Raw genomic sequence first — 14,556 nt, forward strand, 5'->3', positions numbered from 1 at the left:
CAAATGGAGGCTGTACAAAAGAATGAGTGCCAACAATTGTGGTACATATAGATTTGAGAAAACTCTCTATTTCATATATTGAAATAATATTCGAAAGCAGAAACAATAAAGAATGTTTTTACAGCTCATTTCACTAATGTTTACCAGGTGTGCCAATATTTGTGGAGGGCACTGTATCTTTATCAGTATGATGTTGATTTTGCGACTGAGACCTGAACATGGAGCTGGACTTTTTTTTGTCTTAATCAACTTTTTTTATTGAAGTTTACAACAGGGTGAGGAAAGGTCGGGGGTAGGGAAGGCAGGACGGCGACTTACATTGTTAGGAATACACACAGATCAAAGAAAGACGAAGACAATACAAAATAATCAAACAATAAATATTGCATAATTCAAATGAAAAAATTCTTGAATAGAGTCATATAAATTTTCCTATTTACTAATTGTTGATTCCTTTGCTTTGTTAAACTTAGCTGTAAGATATTCCATTCAAACTATATTTTGAAAACTAGATATCCAGAAATTCATAGCTGAAAACTGGTGCAATTCAAAGTTGTAAGTTGTTTTTTTTTTGGTTGCTATAAAACCTGCCATTGACTTTTGCTGAATCAAAGAAAACTGAAGGGTTATCATTTAAAAGGCATAAATGTGGCAACAGTGTACTACTGAGATTAAGTAATTTAGATAATAGATCAGCTGTACATGTCCATATATTTTCTGCTTTAGAAGATTCCCAAAACATATGCATAAATGTACCAGATGCCGAGTTACAAATATTGCAGTTTCATTTGATGTATATTGTAAGGTGTTGCATATGCTGTGAATTATTTAATAGAAGCCCTAGTGAATAAAACTCAAAATTTAAAACAGAGATTAAAAATAAGAATGAAAACATGGCTAGTTAGCCTAGTCAAGCTAAAAAGTACTGAGATTGGAAGAAAAAGAAATGCAAAATCCTCTTATAAAACACTTTGTTGCTTCCCAAAGAGTCTGTGGGTTATCGCACTGTGCGCTGTTAATCTCGGGAAATTCTACCAACCTTTTGGTGTTGAAGCACCATCTTGTTGCTCTTGTGTGCGCAAAGTAAGGGAAAGAAACAAGCGCACAACAGCAGACTTTCTTTTTGAGCCTGTGCATGTGACGTTAATATGCAAAGATGTACGACATAATATCAAAAACTCTTGACCCAACGTCTCTGACTTTTAAATGATTATTTCAGAATTGCAGCAGTGCACACTCACCATTTCTTAGCCTGATTTTTTCCCCTCACTCAGTAATGACACTTCTTTCAGCTTTAACATAATATATAATGTTAATTCATCTCAATGCATTGAGCCATCATAGGTAAGACATAATGACAAATTATTTTTTAATCACCACAGTGTTGGAATAAGTAGGGTGAGGACTGCACTGCTGTCAGGCATGGCCTACAGCCTGATGTTATGAGATTGTGGACATTAGGGTGTTTGGAAACTGTATCTACTAAGTTGGCCTTTTTCTGAGGCCTACCTAATAATTTATCTCAGGTGCCACATGGCTTACAATTGCAATTTTTACATAAAACGATTCATCCTCCAACCTACCCAGAGCTAATACAACAGGTGGAGAAGGGTGTAGACTGTATTGAAGGCAGTTTACCAGCTCTGTGGAGCACATAGGCTGGCTGCAAAAGCCCAATAACCATGTTGACCACCACACTAGTCACTGCTACCCCGGCAAATGCATGTAGAGGCACATTGTACTGAATAACAAAGGCTATACACAGTGGGATATTTTGAAAAAGAAATGCGAGCAAATTAACAGAGACTACTTGAAAGGCCTTCTTTTTGACAGCATTCATCTCAGTAACATCACTCTCCTTATCTTGTGGACCTGAACGCCTCAGTTTTCTCAGGATTGACACACAACAGAAGACGTCCACAGTCAAAACAATGACATAAATGTATAAGAAAACTCTGTAATACACATCACGGTCAATGCATGCGCAGGTAACGCCAATTGCCAGTGAAAACATCCAGGCTGAGATGGAGCATGCGACCCGGTAACGGAGTGGCTTATACCTCAGGAAGGTTACGGGGTGGACCACAGCCAGGTAACGCTCCAAACACGTGCAGGATTGGAACACACAGCGAGAGGACAAACTGACACCGAAGAAAAAGTCTAAAGCTACAAAGATGCACAAGTTCTTGTTTATGCTACACAGGCTGTGGAAAGGCCCCAAGAGCACAAAGAAAATGTCAGAAATTGCCTGATTCCAGCTAAAAACATCAGAGGCCTCCATCACACCACGGCTGGGGAAGAGAAGGACGATGACGTAGATGTTCAATGTAAGGCTCAGAAAGAAATTGACAATATGGATGGATGTAATCACGATGGGAATGAAATCCAAGCTGCTTGAGTTTGTGAGGGTGGTGTTCATTTTCAGGTCCTAGCAAGAGGAAGACAGAATGACAAAAAAATAAAGCAGTAAACCACTGTGGACTTTGTGTTGCAGTGATTTACACAGTTATGCTTTTATTTTATAGAGCTAGGCCTTGAGTTTGGGCCAAAAATCACCTCTATGATAATGCTAAGTTCTTCTAGTGGCCTTATGGGAGTCTAGTACTACGTTAGGACTAAAGTAATAATGATTTACATTAACATTTTTTGTCCATTCTAGATTAAACACAGACATTTAAAGCTTGTGGAAGACATTCCATATGTTTTACTTGAAGCTTGTAACAGACGTTACCATATATTCAAGCTTAGATGTCTCACTTTTACAGTGACGCTTTCAGTAAGGATTCCTGGCAACAACCGACTGAAATGTTGACTATATATTCAGTCAGTTACGTATCTAGAACATCCAGAAGGACTAGAGTAATGATTTTTCTAAGAAAGTTGGTCCCACTTTCTTTATTATCTTGGTGGTTAATCTAACGTTTAAGGTCTTTAGTACAGCTCCTGAAGTCCTACTAATGGGAGAGCTTGATTGGCCTTATCTACCTAGACACCACAGAGATAACAATCCTGATCGGATAATTTTATGTTTAACCCTGTAACTTTATATTTCAATGGTTCACTGTCCACCTGAACTTAACAATAAAATTAGAGTATTACTATTTGCACAGTTTAAATACAACAAGCATGATGACTCTATTAAACAAAATAAGTTTTTTTTTATTAAATAGGAAATAAAACTAAAAATTTGATGAAATCACTACAGCGACTGAAAGTTTTTGTCCTCCATCAGCAGTTAATAGTTGCATGGCGTTAATAGCCTACTCTAAACAAACAAGACATTTCTTGATAGAGGCATTGTGTATTATGATTATTTTTGACTATAAACAAATGATTTTGTTGAAAATTCTGAGATATCGTCATATTTTATTTTGTCACTGTTTTATAAGCAGCTTAAGGCACTTGAAACCATGCATTACAGTGATTTTACCACAAGTAAGGGGTTTTACCCTGCTTTTGTCGTGCCAACAGTAATGCACAGCCTCTTGTGGATCATTATTTTACTTTAACAGGTTTTTAGCTTTGACTCTGAGCCTAGACCGGGCTTAACTAAGTTAGTCACCCACATAAAAGACTACATGCATCAGAAATGATTACATGAAATGATTAAATGAAAACAGAGCCGATTTAGCATTTTTCAGATTGCATTCATAAGTCTGACATCATAGGCAAACTCTCAAATAATCAGATGCAACATTTGATTGTGCCAATATTTTTGTAACTCATTAGTTATAGATTTTCAGACTGAAAAGAGAAAGGAGATTCTTACAGATTCAGCAGGACTCTTGACTGTCTGAGGGTTCTTGCAGTCTTCTCTCTCAGCTGCAGGTGTGTGTTTGTGTCATAATTACCTTATATAAATGGAACCTTGTCCACTCATGTTATTGTTGTCCTGTCACATCAGTGACCATATAACTTTGTCTTTAATGCAAATCTCATACAGTCAACACCTGCCTGTCCTTGTACAGCCTCAAACACAAACTAAAGTATACTGATAAAAAAATCAATCCAACTCTCTAAATATTTAGCACTAATACTATCATTCAGGTGCTTTAACAACTATTCCAAGAAGAAATAGCAATTATTTTTATTGTAAAAATGTTCTGGTCATATGTTGTATAATATATTTGTAATTGTAATTGTTCTAATGCATGTGAGAGCAACAAGTGTTCATCCATTCTGATCTCCAAGCCTTACTCTATACATCACTAGGACAACCGAAGACAACTGTAGTCAGTATTTGCAAAAATGTGCTTCAACATTTGAATTCTGTACAAATATGAATCCAAAGGATTACTGTATTAAAGTAATGCAGTCTGATTGCTTTCTGTGACTTTTGGATCACTTTTCTTTTTAAACTTGTATAGTTAAGTAAAAACAAGAGAAAAACAACTATAAATAACTTAACACAAGGCAAACACTGTTGCACTGTTTTACTTCTTCCAGGTGAGCGAACGCTGGCATAGATGTCTGCTGCTGCTCTTTAGTGTTTGTTTGTGTTAAACAATTTTATTGATGGATTGACGCCACTTTTTGAGATCAAGCAGGCAATATACAGTCTGGACGAATGCCTATAAAATGGACTGCACAACACCTGGCGTTTTCCTGGACTTACCTGTACAGAAATTTAAAGTCACCTGACTAACCCAAGCCCTTGCTGCCATGCTCCACTCCGTGCCTGTCTGGCTATTAGTGAGCAACAAGTGAGTTTCCACTTTCACAAGTTGCTGGTGGTCCATGTTTTTTGTAGGTAGTTGCAACTACTTTACCTAAACACAGTATCTGAAGTGGTTCAGTGGTTTGCTGGCTGACATGGTTTTAACTTGGCTGTTTGTATAGAGGGGGGAGTCAGGAGCCCTAAATATGCATCTGGTGATCCTAGTCCTGTTTGAATTTATTTATGGATTGTACTATGCCTTACTTTCACATAAACTGTAAAATACCACACAACACTGGAACGGCTGCGCTTAAACACTAAGGCCCGTCTGGCCTCCTCAGGCTGACACACTATAAATTGCTATGGGAATAATCTGATGCCCATGCTACATTCACTGGGCACCCCATTGCAATCTGCACGCCTGCTATGTGTTGCTATGGACGAGCTTATTCCATCTATTTGCTCAGAGTTTCGCCACTTAAACATGGGGTTGAAGCAGCAATCAATTCTAGTAACTGTCATCATCTGGAATATACACTGTCAATCATTCATTCATCAGGCAATGTTTAACAATCAGTCTCAGAACCGGCTCTAGTTAAAACAGTGTTAGTCAACTGTAAGTGATTTGGGAATAAGACTTTTATGTTGAATGATTTCTTCATCTCACGTGGCCTGGACTTTCTCTTTGTGACTGAAACTTGTTCAACTACTAGTGATTAAAGCCCCCTTTTTGAGTTGTTTCCTAGTGATTGTACATTTTTTTAACACACCGAGAACCACTGGCCATGGGGGAGGCCTGGCAACTGTTTTAGAGATTATTTTAAACACTGTTTGTTAATTGTTGGAGATTATTCTCGTTTTGAAGTGCAGCTATGTAAATGTGATGCTACAAATGAGCATGGACATATTTTAGACCTTGTTTTGTCATTTGGTTTCTTGGTGTGCAACATTCTTATAGACCCTAAAGTATTCAATTAATACAGCACTGCATTCTGCCATTACCACAACCCCTGAGGCAACTGCCGAAATATGTGAAGATTTTATGAGGTTTTTCGTCTGCAAAATTGGCCATATGAAAGCGTATGACCCCTCTGATTTATCTAACATGCTTTTCATAAATGTAATATATTTAAGAGGAATAAGTAGTATGACATATCTGTATAAACACACTATAACAACTTTAACCCAGAGGTCCAATTAATGATTGTTAATGTGAAATGTTTACCGTGATACATGTTTTTGGCCATACCACCCACTACATTCCCAGCCTTTTCAGCTTTAACTTGCATTTTTATAGTCAGCTTGTTGTTTGTCGTATTAAAGCCTTTGTGCTCTGTTGCACATTTGTTTGGACTACAACCATGACAACAAAGCTCTGAATGGTCAGTCTGGTTTTTAACTCATCTGTCCAGTCGAGTACACTGAGCTGGCTTGTGATTACAAATTTCAAAATCGTAGTCCATCAATTTCAGGCTGGCTGTGAAAGATAGAATTCTGGAGCTACGTTTATTAATGTTTCTTTGTACAGAACAGAAGCATCAGCTTGTATGAATTCTCCATGCAATAAGGATCTCAAAAATGATGACCACAGATCTGATGCAGGAAGCTTTATTAGGGCAAAAAAAGCACAAAGCACAAAAAAAAGAAGAGACATTAATGAAAACTGGGTCGTATTCTGTGGTTGAGTTAGAATAAGCAGAATTATCATCATTTTCCCGTTATTTTTTCTTAATTACACATTCTCCAGGAGACTTCTCCTTCAGCTAAATGGAGACAAGAACACAGCAGTAGTGGTGTTAGTCATTTTAGCTTTAGTTGGTTAATGGAATTGGCAGATTTAAATGTTTTATATTGTAATATGATACACCATTGCTGTTGGTACAAAACCTAATATCTCCAAAACAACATCATGAAAGTTATCATACTGTAAATAAGTAAAGAAATGGAAATAAAGGTTTTGGACCGACTGCCATGATATGATATACAGTTTTTGCGAAAAAAAGCATGGACTATTTTCAAAGCGTGTAAAATGTGCAAACTCATGATATTTTTTTGGATAATGCAACTATTGGCACTATACATTTGTGGAGGTACAATGTCCTCTTATTTGGACCTGATAGTAGCTAAGCCTGTTTAGCAATTCCCCTGTGTCATGCAAATTAGCATTAAAAAGGGACCCTTCCTCTGCTCAGGACACAGAGCAAAAAAAATACACCCTGGGCCTGATGTACTCAGCCTTTTGCAGAAGGACATTGGAGGGAGGGCAGCACAAAACGAGGGAGCAGATTTTATATGATATGTGTGGCTGGTAACATAGTGCACTCAATGGAATAACGATTTTCCTTAGTCTTTTAAAACCAGATGTAAATAAGGCACAAATTAGCCTCAAAAACGAGTCTACCATCAGAACACTGGTTAAACTCTCAGGATCAGATGTACCAGTGTGAAAAGACGTGGCGCAGATCTAAGCTGATATCCATAATTTCCCATTTCAGAGCCCTTTAAAAATTTGGCAGTCATTCAGTAACAAAAGCATAGTTTATTTTCTTGAACATGTCCAAATAATATGGCTTTTTACTTTTCAAATCAATTTTCTAATTTCCCATTGTTCCTCTAGGAGACCACCTTGGAGTATCATATATCATATATTATAACAGGGGTCACTAATCTTATCTGCATCTTTGTTCCGACCTGACTGGAATGAAAACCTGCACCCACATCGGCTCTTTGTGGATAAAACTTGGGCCCTCAATATTAGAATAATGATATAATAGCATTTATGTAAAAGGTTAACATATCATCACTGTCCAATGAAAAACAAGTATCTCCAAAATAGTAACTTCACAGGAGAAGGCAAATACACTCTTACCTTTCAATGTAAGTCAATGTAAAGAGGTTTTGTTCAAAGTGATTTTAGAGCATTTCTATCAGTCCATGCATCATTAAACTTTTACACAACCTAAAGGACAGCTACTGTGTTGAAATGATGTGGAAAACTAAAAATCGTCAAAAATTGAGATACATGGTTTTCTTTGGACAACGACGAAGTGCAGCCTTTCTTTACAATAAATCTGACTAGGATTTTGTAAAGCACAGCTCCACTCCTTATTTACATACTAATTTGTGATTAAAACACTACTTTCTTTGGCAAAATTCCATCTCACTGGCAGCACATCATTTGCTGACAAACACATTTCAAGCAGAACTGCATATTTACCTCGATGTTGTTTTGATCGTAGCGGATGTGCATGGCCAAGTGCTTACAGGGGTTCACTAAAGGATTCCAGCCTTGGCAGTTTGAGCGCAGAGCTTTGATCTCCTTGATCATGTCCTCTTTGCCCCTGACTTTAAGTCCGTCATCCAAGAAGTTAGCCAAACTTCTCCTTAATGTCATACTGCCATCAAGCATCTGTGGGACATCATTCAGTTTACCAAACACACACTGGGGCTCCTTTTGAAGGGGCCTAATCCCTGACAGAGGAGAGTAATTACAAATTAGACATAGAGCTATATAAAGAGCCAGCCAACTGAGTTCATTCGTGAGAAGTTATCCATATTCAGGTTTCTGCTTAACTTGATTGTTTGTTCTAATTATTGAAATTTCATTATTTAAAGTGAAATATTAATATTTTGTAAGCAGCTAAACTTAATATTTAAGATTGCCTTCTAATCAGGAGACAAGGCAGCCTTCAGCTCAGCTAGGGGCAGGTTGTCCAGCACTATCAAAGTGGCAAAGTGCACTCCTGCGTAGAAAATACAGATAATAATTTCTATCAACTTTTTTCTTAAGTTTGTAGTTAGAAAAAAGGCACATCTAAGATGACTTTCTTTCTTAAGGCACTTTTGTGAATCCGGTCCCCCGGTGCTAATGTCAAGACTTGTGGGTCTGACAACATACGAGGGCCCAGTTTCCCAAGCATCTCAGTGTTAAGATCACTGGTAGAGAAAATATTTATTGTGATGCTCACTGTACCATTTAAAATCTTATATGGCCAACAGGTCCAAAGTTTTATTACACTGTTCTATAACCTAGAATAGCTCAGCCAGTTTTTATTGAAATCCCTGTAGTTACTGAAGAATAAGCTTTAGCCTGCAATAAGATTGGGATTTTAAGGGGTTAAGGACCATCTTTATGCTAAGGTGCTTTTGGGAAACCCTGCCCAGATCGTGACTATGCCGAACAGCTGAAAGATCTTCAGCATCTCTCTGAGCCAGGTTGCTGTCTCCACACACTTTAACACCACCACATTCATACCAACAAAGTCAAGCATAGCCCAGTTTAAAGATATAGTCATGCTAATAAGATAAGATGCTTTGTTTGTTCTCTGTTCCACCAATGATTTCATGCTGTTCATTGCACAATGCTGATTGGTGCTCCATTACTTGCTACTCCAGCCTTATCACTCAAAAACTAAAGAAGCAATCACCAAGTATCTTGGCTGATTAATTACATTTGAAGGGGATAATTATGTAAATATGATTTTTCTTTCAAACTATTCTTTGTAGGCAAAAACATTCGTCAGTATTTCTTACCATTAAGGAGGAAAATGTTCTCATCTGGCTTTTTTAAACTCCTCAGTCCTTCCTCTTCACCCACATACACAGCAAAATGCACAAAGGGCCAGCTGTTGCTTTCCGGTACCTTTGCTAAAGTATTCAAAAGCAATGATGTCCCCGAATTTATACTGAAATAAAGAAAAGACAGGTTAACCAAAGGAAGCAGCCATTTTATTATACAATTATTTCATGGATGTACTCACATCACTTCAGTATGAATAGGCACCTTCATCCAATTATTAAATTACTAACTAAATTATTCTTTCTGTAACTAATAAGGACAAATAACTTGTAGACTGCCTTTAACTATGGCAACATATTTTGACTAGTAATTGTGAACAGAGGCACAGTTACAGAAATGAATGACTTATGACAACAACTTAAACAAATGTGATTTGTGAACAATAGCAATAGATTCTCTTGGGTAAACTTTACCATAACATCAATTATGTGATCAATTTACACCTCTAGACTTCAGGAGTTGCAGGACTGTAACATGCAGCACTGGGGTTAGTATACACTACATTAGTATACACTACATAGTTACTGTAAGGTGAGTCAAGTGAGTCAATCATTGTTTAATTTTTACATTTAAAATTTTTTTTTAGGAAATTAATTTGTTTAGTTACCGCTGGGCTTGGTGATTTCATGCCTTTGAATTCAGATGCTTCCTGTGGAAAGATACACAAATGTGCAATATACACACACACACACACACACACACACACACACACATATATATATATATATATATATATATATATATATATATATAATTATATATTTATAAAAGACAGGACCTCCCTAATCCCCATTGTTTTCTGATGATTCAGTTGATGCTACTCATCCACGTTTTCTTTTCTGTAAATTTAACTTATCTGATCCAAACATGTTTATTTATTTATTTTTTTCATGGCTTTATTTCATTTAATACATTATTATTATAGTATTATTTTTCCATTGTAAAAACAGAAAGAACATTTGAGACTGAACTGAGGTGAGCTTTTAGGGCTATTGACAAAGGCAAAATGAGGTGGAGAGGCCTGTCTAATACCTCGGGATAATGGAAAACATTTGGAATGAGAATAATAAAGGCCTACTTTTATTATGTTGTGAACTTTTGAACTAAATTTCTCAATGAAACATAGCAAATTATGTAAATGAGGTTACATTTCCATCAGCTCGATCAGCACACTGGCGCACCTAGCCCCTACTTAATATGCGGTTTAGGATATTTATATTTCACTTTTTTGCTTTTTGATTTTCTTTTAGATGATCTTTAACTTTAAAATAAAAATATATTATCTTAAATATGTAAAATTACAGTTTTACAGTGAAAGTAATGCAACTAGTAGCCAGTAATTTATTGTTGTTTTTCAGTGAAATGATGTGGAGTGTGGGCAAGCACTTCCTTATTAAATGTAACTAGTTTGAATGTTATGATGTCACCGTGCCAGTTCTGTGCTTTTCAGCTGATGTGTAGCTGTTAAAATCAATTTGAACAAGGCTTGTTGGGTGTCATGAGGTTTCAGGTCACCATTAGCCCTTACATATAAACACTGGTTTATATATCTTTTTAAATCGATTTTTATTTGCGCTATTGCTTTAGGTCTCGCTGGACTTGCCTCGCGATTGTTTGTGTCTCGGGTCTCGGATTAAGGGGTGGTCCAGCCCAAAAGCTCTGTATAAGAGTCTGATGATGACCTGTCATTCCATTGGTGGTAACTGTCACCAATTCTCTACACCACTGAACTGCTCTTCAAAAAATTGAGAGCATTTACCGCAGTTATGTCAAAATGTGCAAGCTGGAGAACTGTGATGGACACAAATAGCTTCACACTCATCATCGTCATCATCATCATCATCATCGCCCTCACAGCAGCTCACGCTCTTCAGAAAGGAAGACCTGCCGAGAGAATCTGTAGTTAGAAGCTTGCCATCGCTGTCAGAACAAAAGCTTGTGTCTCCATTTTTGTCATTTGTTTATATAATATAAAATGGCAACTGGGTTGCAATAAAGTGTGTCTAATAACTGTGTAGTTACATATGAACTACTAATTATTTAGTCACTGTAACAGATGAAAGTAATTACACAAATGTATCTTGATAGTTGTAACAGCCTATTCTCTCTCATGTAATTACACATGGATAATAACACAAATATAATTACATTTGTAATCAGCCTGGAACAGCAGTTGTTTTTGGTCTTTTCCAGCAGTAAAAGAAAATATGTAATAACTTACTTAAGTTAAGACATTACTTACATGCTATCTGCCAGCTTTCCTGTGACATTGTAACCAGTTTCAACTTTAAACCTTTCTGTAATGTGACAGTACAGCAGATGTCCCCTTATCTTAAAATGTAACTTTTATGACATTAATTAAATGTGTGGCATTACCCCAAAACAATGTCTATATTACCATCCATTATTACACAGTACCTACATAACAACTACACTGGAACTGTCCACTCATTTTAAAGTATAACTTTAACACTACACTACAGGAAAGTTCCTGTGTAGTTGTTATATATGTACAATGTAATTACAGAATGGTATTAATCAATGTGATGTGATTAGGTTACCTTGTTACAACACAGTTATTCCACAGTAATTATGTAAAACAACTGCAATGTTATGTAAAATATACTTCCTTTTACTGCTGAAAAGACTTGTTGTTGTATCAAAAGATCTGTTGTATCAAAAAGATTGCGTAATCACATAAGGCAAAACTGAAGTTGATACACATGTGTAATTACATAGGCTGTACTTCTGTCATCCATCTGTAACATCGACTAAATCATCAGTAGTTACACTGTTGTTGCATTTGTTATTCATGTGTAATTATACAGTTATTAGAGACACTTGATATAAAGTGGGACTGGCAGCTGTCTATATTATGTGTCAATTTTAAGGCAAGAATATTTCTTTCCTTCTTTTGAAAAGCCAATTTGGAGTAATGCTATTTGCTGCATAAACTAGGGTTTTCTTTTGATTACCTTATGAGTAATTTTATATTTAATCACATGTAGCAGAACTTACACTGTTACTGTTAAACACACAAAAGGCCAACACTGACTCTGTTTTATTTGAATTTTATTTTTCAGTATGTTTCTATGGTGGCCTCGAAGAGTGATTACTGTCAAAGAGAACATGATATGCTGGATTGAAATTTGTCTTAGCAGCATTATTGTCACCTCTCAGGCAGTGTAACAGTTAGAAAGCATGAGTTTTGGTTACTGTAGAGACAAGTCTGAATTTAGCACAGAATTTCGGTCCTAATCATTTCTCTAATCTAAACAAAAAAATATAGATATCAAAAATCATTAAAGATTAATTTAACATGATTAAAACTGTTCCTTTTTACCTTAAAAGGTGCTAAAGCAATAAAAAGCAGCATGTTTTGATGAGTCTGTAACTCCATAACTTGTGCAGTTCACACTTACACTGTGTATAACAACTAATACATCAAATTTAACACACAAAATTAAAAAGACAAACATGATAAAGTCTCACGTGTTATTACTGTGTATTGATAAGGTACATTCTTTAACATGATGGTTCTTCAAAGGTCCTTTTGGGAAGGAAATGGTTCTCTATATAGAACCATGAGCACTCAAAGAACCCTTTGTATGATTAAATGGTTCTTTGTATGATGAAATCGTTCATTAGACTGATGGAGAATGTGCTATATATATATATTTTGAAAATGGTTCTATATAGCACCAAAAAGGGTTCTTCTACTGTTACAGACATGACATCGCAATAACAATAGCATAACACTTTTTGCTGCTATATAGAACCCTTTTCAAAAAGATTCTATTAAGAACCATCTACAACACTCTGCAGTCTGAAGAACTCTTCCATGATGCAATGAACCATTTAAGCATATAAATGGTTCTTTGGGTGTTAATGGTTTTATATATAACTATTGTCTTTGGATCTTTTTTAGAGTGTAAGGATACACAATCATATCTCTTCTATTGTTGTGTAGCGTGACAACGTCAGAATGTCGGTGTTAGAACAGAAATGAGTGAATAGAAATTAATATAACCATTTACAACACATTCTCAGTCCAAAGAGTTCTTTAAATGTTCATGGTTCTGTAAAGATCCATTTTCTTTACAAAAGAACCCCTTTTTTCAGTGTGTAGGAGAGTTGTTATAGCTAGTCATTAAGAAATACACACTAAATGTTGAGTGTACAGACAGCAGTATGAGTGATCTTACCTGTGAGGTGTCTGGCGATGCAGATGCAGGCTGATGCTTACAGAAGGCTTAAATACATCAACCAGCAGTTCAGCCTTAATCCTCATAAACTCAAACTGCAGTCTCCAGACTGCACAGCCGACTCCTGCCACGTCACTCCAGGGGCGAGTTTGTGTGATAGGAGATATCATATAACATAGTTATCAGCGAGTTCACTCAGAGACATGCAGAGTGCTGAGCATGTGTGTGTACGTGCACTTGTTTTTATACAATTCAGGACAAAAATGTTTCAAAGGGCAACATTATTTCTTTTCTGGTTTCTGAGGTTAAGGTTAGGGTTAAGATTAGAAAACTCTTTTTACATATGTACTATGTGTCCAAGAGTTTTCAGACACTCTTCATTAGTGAATTCAGGTGCACCCATTGCTGACACAGGTGCTCAGTTGGGCAACAGCTTGCATAGTCTCCATAGAAAAGCTTCATCGAATAGAATGGGACACTCTAGCCATACATGAGTCTAGGTCTCCATACCCAATGCCAAGCGTGGGTTAAAGACCCCCGGCATTGGGCTGTGGAGCAGTGGAACTGTGTTCTCTGGGCTGAGGGAGCTCCACCCAATACCTTTGGGATGAGTTGGAGTGATCGAGAACTGAGAATACAACATCAGTACCTGACCTCACTAATGCTCAATCAAATCCTCACTGCAATGTTCCAACATCTAGTGTAAAGCCTTCCCAGAAGAGCACAGGCTGTTGCTGCAGCAAAGGAGGACAAACTCACTATGAATACCCTTAATTTCAGAAGAAATGCTGGATCATCAGGTGTCTACAAACTTTTGGACATACAGTGTAGGTAGACACATATGGAACATATCAAATATTGGTACTTATGTAGGCTAATACATAAGTGCATATTATTATTACATAAAAACACTTACAAATGCTTAATAATTATGGGACATGATTATTACTCAGAGGTACTAAAATATATATATACGACATATAGAACATTATTGTTACATATAGATGCTTACATATCGCTGTTGTCAGGAACAAAACCTTGTATCTCCATTTTTTACATTTTTCTGTTTTTGACATAATTTGAAAATACCTGTTACCCTTTACATTGTATGTAAA

The 14,556-nt window shown here is 36.5% G+C and overlaps 1 long non-coding RNA gene across 1 annotated transcript; it reads right to left on the reverse strand.

The window, feature by feature from the left end:
- Positions 1 to 6,249: 6,249 nt before the first annotated feature.
- Positions 6,250 to 13,547, reverse strand: LOC118802826. Its single transcript, XR_005006785.1, has 6 exons — positions 13,442 to 13,547; positions 10,996 to 11,120; positions 9,844 to 9,885; positions 9,191 to 9,342; positions 7,875 to 8,128; positions 6,250 to 6,420 (listed from the first exon to the last, which is right to left on the reverse strand). It is a non-coding gene; the product is annotated as an uncharacterized LOC118802826 (long non-coding RNA).
- Between the last annotated feature and the right edge of the window lie 1,009 nt (positions 13,548 to 14,556).

Source organism: Colossoma macropomum, unplaced genomic scaffold, assembly GCF_904425465.1.
Source record: "Colossoma macropomum unplaced genomic scaffold, Colossoma_macropomum, whole genome shotgun sequence".
NCBI lineage: Eukaryota > Metazoa > Chordata > Actinopteri > Characiformes > Serrasalmidae > Colossoma > Colossoma macropomum.